Source organism: Theropithecus gelada, chromosome 16 (genome assembly GCF_003255815.1).
Source record: "Theropithecus gelada isolate Dixy chromosome 16, Tgel_1.0, whole genome shotgun sequence".
In the NCBI taxonomy this organism is placed as follows: domain Eukaryota; kingdom Metazoa; phylum Chordata; class Mammalia; order Primates; family Cercopithecidae; genus Theropithecus; species Theropithecus gelada.
Window position 1 is genome coordinate 4,168,227 of NC_037684.1, and position 9,403 is coordinate 4,177,629.

The following is a 9,403-nucleotide window of genomic DNA, read 5'->3' on the forward strand; positions in this document are numbered from 1 at the left end:
TTTTTTTGGATCTCAGTTGCTGTGTTTTTCTTTTTGCCTCTGAGTTTTCTACCTGAGTATCTCATTAGCCTGAGGCACTGTCCTTACCTTTAGGGACCCTATGAGAATGATCTGTACACTGCAGTCACATTCCTTAGAGAAATCACCCATGTACTCCTGTCGCTTTCCCTTGGCCCTGGAAATTTACCTTCTCCATTCATCGTAGAATGTTTAGGAGTCATTATGTAGCATGTTGTAGAGGTGCAATTTCATTTCTTTCCATCTGGATAATCAGTTATGCCAGCACAGTTTATGGAAAAACTCATTCTTTCCCACTAATCTACAATGTTGACGTTAATCAAATTCCTGTATACAAATGTTACTATTGGAACTGTCCATTCTACTCCATTCATTAATTTATACCTAACACAGCCTACTATTTGATAAGACATACTCATCCAATTTGTTCTTTTCAGGTGCTTCGGCTTTTCTTCAACATATAAATATTACAGTTATTGTGTTAAGTTTCAGAAATAACACATGATTTTTATTGGAATCACATTGTATGTATAGACATTTTAATACAACATTTTTGCATTACAAAAATGTCTACTTCAGCCAAGTTTGCATTTTTGAGCTATATCCAAGTGGGTCCTTTTCTGCATTGTGATTCCATTTGTTTTTTGTTTGTTTGTTTATTTGTTTGCCTGTATTGCATCTGGGTTCCTGAGTAAGATTGGCCTATGAAGGGTTATAGACTTGCAGAGAGGCAATATTAGGAACTCTGCTAAAATGAGTCATTAAAATAATAGGAAAGAACAAAATACAGAATTCTGTCGCTAGAGACTCAAATGCATTTGCCAAAATCATGTACAGTTGGGGGCCCACATCCCTGGATTCAACCTATCGTGGATGGAGAATATTTTTTAAAATAATGGTTGCATTTGTACTGAACATGTAAGACCATTTTTTCTTGTCATTGGTCCCTAACAATGCAGTTTAACAATTCCTGGCATGCCTTGTTATATTGTGCTGTGATCTCTTGTGCTTTCCAAATATTAAAAACACAATTTGCAAATTGATAGTGTAGCAACCCTGCCTCGAGCAAGTTCATCGACGCCATTTTTCCAACAGCATGTGCTGCGTGCCTCTGAGTCACATTTTGGATCTTCTCACGATATTTCCGGCATTTTCATTGTTGTTCTATCTGTTATGGTGATCTGTGATTGATTGATGACCTTTGATGTTACAGTTGTCTCTGCTTTGGAGCTCCATGAACTGTGCCCATCTAAGACAGCAAACTTCATTGATAAATGTTGTGTGTCTGATTGCCCCTCCAACCAGCCATTCCCCCATCTCTCCCATTTTCCTTGGCCCTCCCTCTTCCCTGAGACACAACAATATTGAAATCTGGTCACTTAACAACCTGCAATGGCCACTCAGTGTTCAAATGAAAGAAAGAGTTGCACATACCTCACTTTAAATCAAAAACTAGAAATGACTAAGGATAGTGAGGAAGGCATGTCTATAGCCGAGATAGGCCAAAAGTTGGGCCCCTTGTACCAGGTCACTAAGTTGTGAATGTAAAGGGAAAGCTCTTGAAGGAAATTACAAATGCCACCCTGGTGAACCCATAAATGACAAGAAAGTGAAACCACCTTACTGCTAATATTGGAGGACGTTTGAGTGGTCTAGATAGAAGATTAACCAATCTACAACATTTCCTTAAGCCAAAGCCTAATCCAGAGAAAGACCCTACCTCTATTCAATTCTATGAAGATGGAGAGAGGTGAGGAAGCTTCAGAAGAAAAGTCTAAAGCTAGCAGATTTTGGTTCATGGGGTTTAAGGAAAGAAGCTGTCTCCATAACATAAAAGTGCAAGGAGAAGCAGCAAGTGCTGATGCAGAAGCTGCAGCAACTTATCCAGAAGATCTAGCTAGGATCACTGATGAAGGTGGCACTACACTAAGCAACAGATTTTTATGTAAACCAAACAGCCTTCTACTGGGAGAAGCTGCCGTCTAGGATTCCCACAGCTGGATAGGAGAAGTCAAGGCCTGGCTTCAGAACTTCAAAGGACAAGCTGACCCTCGTTTCAGGAGTGCACGCAGCTGGTGACTAGAATTGGAATCCAGTGTTCACTTACCATTCTAAAACTACCAGGGCCCTTAGGAATGAAGCTGAATCTACTCTGTCTGTGCTGTTTGCAACAACAAAGCCTGGATGACAGCATTTCTGTTAACAGCATGGTTTGCAGAATAGTTTAAGCTCACTGTTGGGACCCACTGCTTGGGAGATGTAGTTATACCTTTCAAAATATTCCTGCTCATTGATAATCCACCTGGTTACCGAAGAACTCTGATAAAGGTACACAAGGAGGCTGATATTGCCATAGATTGTGGTTTCTCTGATGGACCTGAGCAAAGTAAATTGAAATCTTCTGGAAAGAAGCAGTATTCTAGATGGCATTCATGACGTTCAGGATTCATAGGAAGAGGTCAAAATGTCAACATTAACGGTAGTTTGGAAGAAGTTGATTCCAATTCTCATGGATGACGAAGGATTCAAGACATCAGTGGAAGAAGTAACTGCAAATGTGATGGAAATAGCAAGAGAACTAGAATTAGATGTGGAACCTGAAGATGTGACTGTATTGCTGCAATCTCATGAGAAAACTGGAACTGATGAGGAGTTGTCTCTTACAGATGAGCAAAGAAAGTGGTTTCTTGAGATAGAAACTAGTTGTGGTGAAGATGCTGTGAACACTGTCCACATGATAACCATAGACTTAGAATATTACATGAACTTAGTTGATAAAGCAGTGGCAGAGTTTGGGAGGATTGACTCCAGTTTTGAAAGGTGTTCTACTGTAGGAAAAATGCTATCAAATAGCGTCACATGCTACAGGGAAATCTTTCATCAAAGGAAGAGTCAATGGATGCAGCAGACTTCATTGTTGTTTTATTTTTAAAAATTGCCACAGCACACACCCACCTTCAGCAGTCATCATTCTGACCTGTCAACAGCCATAAACATTGAGGCAAGACCCTCTACCAACAAAAAGATTACAACTCGCTGAAAAATTTTTTAGCGTTTTTAGCAATATTGTTTTAAATTTCGGCTTTTATTTTAGATAGAGGGGGGTACAGGTGTAGGATTGTTACATGAGTATATTGGATCTAGGTAGTGAGCCTAGTACCCAGTAGATAGTTTTTCATCCCGTAGCCTCCCCCTTCCAGTAGTCTGCAGTGTCCAATTTTCCCATGTTTTTGACCACATGGGCTCAGTGTTTAGCTCCCACTCTCCCACTTGAGAACATGTGGTATTTAGTATTATGTTCTTGTCTTAATTCATGTAGGATTATGGCCTCCCGCTGCATCCATGTTGCCTAGAAGGACATGACTTCATTATTTTCTGTGGTGATGTAGTATTCCATAGCGTATATGTACCACATTTTTCTCATCTACTCAATCATTGATGGACACCTAGGTTGGTTCCATGTCTTCCCTATAGAGAATAGTGTGGTGATGAATGTATGAGTGCATGCATCTTTTTGGTATAATGATCTATATTCCTTTGGTTATATACCCAGTAATAGTACTTCTGGGTGAAATGTTAGCTCTGTTCTTTGAGAAAGCTCCAAACTGCTTTCCATAGTGGCTGAACTAATTTACATTCCCACCAGCAGTGTGTAAGCATTGCCTTTGCTCCATGGTTTCACCAGTGCCTGTTGTTTTTTGGCTTTTTAATAGCAGCCATTCTGTCTAGTGTGAGATGGTATCTCATGTGGTTTTGATTTGCATTTGTCTAATGATTAGTGGTGATGAGCATTTTTTCATATGCTTGTTGTCCACTTGTATGTCTTCTTTAGAGAAGTGTCTTTTCATGTCTTTTGCCCATTTTGTAGTGGGGTTATTTGGCGTTTTTTTTTTTGCCTGTGGATTTAAGTTTTTTATAGATTTGGATATTAGACCTTTGTTGGGTGCCTAGCTTGTGAATATTTTCTCCTGTGGTGTAGGCTGTCTGTTTACTCTGTTGATGGTTTCTTTTGCTATGCAGACACTCTTTATTATAGATATAAAGTGTATAAAATTTATAATCAATAAATACACATTTACTGATTCAATAAGTCAATCACATTTATTGATTTACAACATAATTTACTTAGGTCCCACTTGTCACTTTTTATTTTTGTTGCAGTTGCTTTTGGAGACTTAGCCAAAAATTCTTTGGCAAGGCTGATGTAGAGAAGGATATTTCCTAGGTTTTCTTCTAGGATTTTTATAGTTTGAGGTCTTATATTTAAATCCATGGTAGGAGAGCACCTCCCTGTCCCTTTGAAGTGAACCATGTTACCTGCTGTTAACAGTGAAGTGGAGCAGAAGTCACAGGTGCCATTTCTGGGCAGAAGCTTTGAAGGGACCGTGGCGAACCACCCCATCGTTTCTTCTGCCTCAGCAGTTTTGGAGGCACAGAAGTCGGGTGTTATGGGCTGAATTGTGTCCCCCACCCCCAAACTGATATGTTGAAGTCCTAACCCCAAGTGCCTCAGAATAGGATTGTGTTTGGAGATGGGGCCTTTAAAGGTGTAATTAAGGGGAAATGAGGTCATATGGGTGAGCCCTCATCCAATCTGTCTGGTGTTCTTATAAAGAGAGGAGATGAGGACCCAGACGCCGACCGAAGACCACATGGAGGCACAGACAAGAGGGTGGCCACTTACAAGCCAAGGAGCCAGGCCTTAGAAGAAACCAATTCTGCTGATACCTTCGTCTTGGACTTCTGGGATCCGGAACTGTGAGAAAGAATATTTCTGTTATTTGAGGCCTCCATCTGTGGTATATTGTTACGGTAGCCCTAGCAAACTCGTATAGATTTTTGATACCAGGAAGTGGAATGCTGCTCTAAAAAATATGCAAAAATGTGGAAGTGGATAATGAGTACAGGCTGGAAGAGTTTGGAGGTACATGCTGCAAAGGCCTAGATGGTCTCCTTTATGTGTTTAATTTTTTGGTCAAAAATATTTTAATTGTTTTTTGAAGAGTTCTGGGAAAATAATTACCTAAGGAAAAGAAATGGCATCGCTTATAGGCGGGTTTGAATACCAGCCCTATAGCTTTGCTGAGAAATGGAGAAATTCTTCTTGGTGGGAGTCCTGAATTGCATTAAATGGAGGGATAGGGTTAAGGTGTTTATTTTGTGTTTTTTGCTTTCAGCTTTTGGTGGTTTTGGTGGTGGTTGTCCCAAGTGAGTCCAAAACCCAACAGGGAAAAGAACATTTAATCTTCAAACTTGAGAACCTTCCTTGACTCCATGGCCCATGTTCCAGATATACTAGGATGTGGTTGGGTGGCCCAGGGCTTCAGGTGGCCCTTCCCCCATGGCTTTGCTGGGTGCAGCCCAGGCAGCAGCTCTTACATGTTGGAGTTTGATGCCTGAGGCTCTCCCAGGGTGGCCTTGCACACTGCTGGCTCTACCATCCTGGAATCTTGGGGCTAGCCTCCTCCCCATGGCTCTGCTGGGCATTGCCCTAGTGGGGACATTCTGTGGTGTCCCTCCCCTGTGGCAGTTCTCTGCCTGACCCCAAGGCTTTCTGGGACATACTTTGAAATGTAGGTGGAGGCAGCCATGTCCCACAGCTATTGCACTCTGTGCACCTGCAGAATGAGCACCATGTGGATGCTGCTGAAGAGTTTTCTGTCTGTACCCTCTGGAGGGGTGACATCATGTTCCCCACTCCACCAGGGCCCATTGAGCAACAGTTGGAGCAGCCAAGGAAAGCACCACAGCACAATGTGGGAACCAGTGGCTTCAGGGAGTGCTGGGCAGCAAGCCCCAAGGTCCCCAGGGCCCACCTTGGAAACCGTACTCCCGTCAGTGCCCTGGCACCGTGGACCTGTGATGAGAGTGCAGCCTGAGTGATCTACAAAATACCTTCAGGGTCGCTCTTCCATTGTCCTTGTGAGGAGCCCAGCCCTGATCCACACAGGCCTCCTGACCCACACCCGCGTGTTCTCTCCCAAACACACTTTCTTATCTGTTCAATATGGACAGACTGAGAAGGCTAAAAATTTCCCGAATCTTGTAAGTTCTGCTTCCCTTTTGATTATAAGTTCTGTCTCTAAATCATTCCTCTTTTCTTTCATTTTCCTATAAACTTTCAAAAGAATCAAGCTGCTCCTTCAATACTTTGTTTGCTTAGATATTTCTTCTGCCAAATTTCAGTTTCATCACTCACAAGTTTTGCCTGCCACTAAACACTAGTGCTTCGCCACTTTATGGCAAGCATCACTCACCTTTCCTCCAGTTTCCATTTACCTCTTCTTTATTTCCATCTGAGTCTGAGACTTCATCAGAATGACCTTTCCTTTCCATATTCTTTTTTTTTTTTTTTTTTTTGAGACTTGGTCTTGCTATCTCTTGCTATCTTGGCCAGGTTGGTCTTGAACTCTTGGCCTCAAGCAGTCCTCCCACCTCGGCCTCCCAAAGTGCTAAGATTTCAGGTGTGAGTCACCATGCCCGACCCCCTCCATATGCTCCAACATTCTGTCCAGCCCTTCTCTTCTGAGCCCTCAACGTAATCACCCTTAATGAAGAGTCATAAGGAGAAGATGGCCACCAACATGCTAGGAGATGGGCCTGGAACAGAGCCTTCCTGCACAGCCTCAGAAGAAGCCCACCCTGCTGACACCTTGATCTTGGACTCATGGCCTCCAGGACTGTGAGACAGTAAGATTCTGTTGTTGAGGGTACCCAGTCTGTGGTCCTGTAAAAGAGCCCTAGGAAACTAACACAGCCTGTTAGCCCACAGATGGTGGAGAGATGGAGTGTGCAATGGAGCTCCAGGCTGACTGTCTCCAGCTCCCAAAGTGCACTACGGGACCCTTGGGTGGGTGCAGGTATGGGGTGTAAGTATGCAAGATAATTTGGGTGGTGCAAGGCAAATAATGTCAACTTACATAATGGATTTATCTTACTGGATAAATCAGGGGTTCCCTCCTGTTTGGAACCAGGCTGCACAGCAGGAGGTGAGCAGCCAGCCAGCGAGCAAAGCTTCATCTGTAGAAACAGCTGCTCCCCATCCCTCACATTGAGCTCCATTATGGCATGAGCTCTGCCTCGTGTGAGATGAGCGGTGCGGTTAGATTCTCATAGGAGCATGAACCCTACTGTGAACTGCGCATGCCAGGGATCTAGACTGCGTGCTCTTTATGAGAACCTCATGCCTGATGATCTGTGACTGTCTCCCATCACCCCCAGATGGGACCATGTAGTTACAGGAAAACAAGCTCAGGGCTTCCACTGATTCTATATTATGGTGAGTTGTGTAATTGTTTCGTTATATGTTACAGTGAAATAATAATAGAAATAAAGCACACAATAAATGTAATGGGCTTGAATCATCTCCGCATCATCCCTTCCCCTTCTCCCTGGTTCATGGAAAAGTTGTCTTCCATGAAACTGGTCTCTGGGACCAGAAAGGTTGGGGACCACTGGTGTAAATGCTTCTAAGAATAGTTAAGCAACTTAAGGTTTACATGCTGCTAAAAATATGGGTTTCAATGCTAAGAAAAATGGATTCACATGAAAACATTATCTTGCTGTGGTCCAGGGAATGTAAACCATTCTAACAGAGAGACGTGCAGCTTGGAGCTGGAGCTGCGCTCCCACATCTGGTCCACCTCATATCCCTGCACCACACACACATGCACATATGCATACAGACATGTACACATGCATACACACATGCACATGCACACACATACACATACACATAAATGTATACACGTGCATATACCTGCACACATACACTCACAGACACACACACTCACTGTGCTTCATGTCCTCACTAAGGTGGCATGGGAGGGAATGCGTGTTTTTAAGGGGAATGAAGACAACTCAGGCCCCTCGTTCTCCTGGCATTTGCACCCGTGTCTTCTCTACAAAGCATGCTTCAGTCTCTTTCTTGGCTCTCCCTCTTAGTGAAAGAGAGAAGCAGTGCCCTAGCATGTACCTGGCTGCTTAAGGTGCAAACCAAGTTTACAAGCTTCCCGGGGAGCCTGGTGAGAAGAAGGCACTGCAGAGCCTCCCCAAAAGAAGCATCAGCTTTTGGTGGATCCTTGAGCCTAGGAAAATGATATACAAGACATCACAGTTCATCAGAAGACAAACAAAATCCACTAAGGAAGAGCAGTGGTCAAAGGTTTTATTCTCTTAGAGAAGGGGTTCTCCACTCACTCCCTCCTGCCGCCTTGTGAAGAAGGTGCTGCTTCCCCTTTGCCTTCTGCCACGATTGTAAGTTCCCTGAACTGCGAGTAAATTAAACCTCTTTCCTTTATAAGTTACCCAGTCTCAAATATTTCTTTATCGCAGTGTGAAAACAAACTAATACAGACCCCTTCCCTGAAGCACCTTCTCCTTAGGCCACCAACTGCCCCCATACTTCTCCTCTGCCCCTGGTCTTTCTTTTCCCCTCATGAGGCCCAAGTGATCCACATGGCCAACCCCAGCCCCATCCTACTGCAGGCCTGTGCGGCTGCTGGAGAGGCCGTGCTCCTTTCCTCACCCCGAGGCTGCCTGATATGCTCTCTGGATCCTGTAGGAAACTGACCCCCTAGTCTCATACTGACCCCCTATTCTCACACTGGTGCAACTTCTCCCAAGACCTCAAAGCTGAACAACGTGAGCTGGTATTTTTTCTTGTCTCCACCTTCTCGGGCTGTCACTGGGACAGTCCTAGAGTGGGGGGCCAATGGGTGAATGGGTAGATGAATGGACAGTAGTCCAGGGAGGATGCCCCTGTCTGTCCTGAATGGGGCCCTTCCTCCAATGAGAAGCCTTCCTGAGTGAGTTTATACAGTCATCCCTTGGTATCCATGGATGATTAGTTCTAGGGTCGCCTGGGATGCCAAAATCCATGGATGCTCAAGTCTCTGATATGACATGCCTGAGTAATTACATATAACCTATGCACATCCTCCCGTAGACATTAGACCATTTCTAGATTATTGATGATATGTAATACAATGCAGATGCTACATAAATTGTTGTGATACTGTATTGTTTAGGGAATGATGACAAGAACAAGTCTGCACATGTTCAGTGGAATCATAAGCATCCAATTTCGTTTCTGAATATTTTCCATCTGCTTTTAGCTAAATGCACAGACGCAGAGCTTCCGGATATGAGGGCCAAGTGTGCTTTGAGAGTAGGGTGGGTGAGGTTGCTAATGAGTACAGGGAAACAGGTGTCGATCAGGAGGGCCCTGCACTGGGGCATCTGGACACTCTGTCTCAGGATTTGAGGCTGTAGGATTGGATGGCACAGGCAGACTCAGCCCAGGTCAAAGCCCTCCCCTTAAATGTTCTTTTCATCCCAAGCTCTTTCTGTTCCCTGGAATTTGGCAGCCCCTAGGCCCTGGGTA